The 1,843-nt window shown below is 47.6% G+C and overlaps 1 pseudogene; it reads right to left on the reverse strand.

The window, feature by feature from the left end:
• Window positions 1–469: 469 nt before the first annotated feature.
• LOC101577437 lies at window positions 470–1,520 on the reverse strand (annotated as a pseudogene).
• Window positions 1,521–1,843: the final 323 nt, after the last annotated feature.

Genomic DNA, 1,843 nt, shown 5'->3' on the forward strand with positions numbered 1-1,843 from the left:
CATTATGGCTGGACTTAGGACCCTTGGCTCTCCACACCCACAAATATGCCTCAGTGTCTTTCTCACCATGGGTTGCTCTGGAAGTGGTAGACTGGAATTAACTTCCTAGGATTCCAGTAATTTTTCCATGGGATTACACATACCAACTTCCTGGGCCTCATCACACTCCAGGAAGGGCTCACTATCCTCCTGTACAGGAGGAAATTTTAGATGGAAAATAAGCTGTGCAGGTCATATGAGGTCATCTTATCCAATGAGAGGCACAGAATGCTCCAGCAATAGAGGAAGAAAGTGGGTCTAGACAAATGTGAGATCCAGCTGCGTGCCAAGATGCTCCTGGACACCATCTGACCAGGCTGCAAGGTTCTGCTCCTGGTGTTCCCTTTGGCCATCTTGGAAGAGGATCATTTGGCAGGGAATACTGTATCAGTAGCAGCAGTCTTCTTTTGGGTCCAACTGCCATCACCTGTCAATCCACTGGGAGGCCCAGCAGGTCACTGATGACATCCTACAGCTGTCTCCCTATTGTCTCATTATGAGCCTGGCCTGAGACCCATGTCACTTGCCTATCACTGAAATGGTTTCCATTCAGAGCCTCGAGCCCTTCTGCTAAGGCACAGTGCAGGCTGGTCTGGGCTCCCTGCTACGGAGTTCTGAGGAAGTAGGAGAACAGCCACTATGTGCACCTCATGAAAGCCAAATGCTGGTCAACTGGGAGCACATGGTGCCAGAGTGTATGGAGTAGGCCATGATGCCAGAGCCTTGCAGCCTCCTGGATAGTTCCTGGGTGAAGGGCACATTGGCCAATTTGCTGTGGCAGTAGGACAGCCCTAAATGGTAGAAATTCTTGCCCTGCAGGTTATGGAAGTGAATCCTGCCTAGGTGATATCCCAAGGAGGACACATTTATTACCCTAGGTGGGGCTGATTCCTTCAGTTTCTCTAGCAGCAGATGGGTCAGGAGGAAGTGATCCAGGTGATTGACTCCTATGTGTATCTTTTTATTTTGGCAGAACCAGGGATTGAACTCAGGCCCTTGTGCTTGCCAGGCAAGTGTTTATTCTACTGAGCTATCTCCCTGGCCCCTCCTATGTGTATTTCCAACCAATCTTCCATCTTGGAGTAGGGACACATCATCACTCCTGCAGTGTTGATTAAAATGTGGAGGTGCTTTTCCTCTGCTGAGAAGTCCTTAGCAAAGGCTTGAATACACTTAGTGTCAGCCAGGTCCAGTTTCTGCACCAACACTTGCTGGTTCCCTGTCACAGCTTGGATCTCTCTGGTTACTCCTTCTCTTTTTTGCACATCCCAGCAAGCTAAATACACGTGGGCTCCTCTCTGGGCCAGCTCTTTGGCCATCTCCTTCCTGATGCTTGTGTTTGTCCCAATGACTATAGTGACCTTCCCAGGAAGTTGGACAATAGATGTGCACACACCAAATGCCAGCATTTTCCTGATTTAGGGTGCAGCCAAGTACAGGAGGAAGGGGAAGCAAAGGAAGAGGATTAGAAGTCCAAGCATCTCTGCAAGCTGCAGCGAAGGTGAGTCACATGCTACTGCCTCAGCAGCTTCCCTTCATTCCATAGCACCCCCTTGGAATATTTTCTAAATACAGGCAAGTGTGTTTGTCCTTTGGTGGGGTACTATTCACAATAGATAGGATCTATGGATTAATATGGTGGTGTGGCCCTAGTTTTCAGCATAGATTTGTGCATGTCTTCATGTAAAGTACAATAAAACTTTTCTTTTGGAGTGTTATGTGTTCCAGAAACAAGCTTGGAGTTCAAAGCACTTATATGTTGAAGCAAATTTCCTCATAGTAAATCAGGAAATCTCACATATTT

The sequence above is a fragment of the Octodon degus genome, unplaced genomic scaffold (genome assembly GCF_000260255.1).
Source record: "Octodon degus isolate 3935 unplaced genomic scaffold, OctDeg1.0 scaffold00319, whole genome shotgun sequence".
Lineage (NCBI taxonomy): Eukaryota > Metazoa > Chordata > Mammalia > Rodentia > Octodontidae > Octodon > Octodon degus.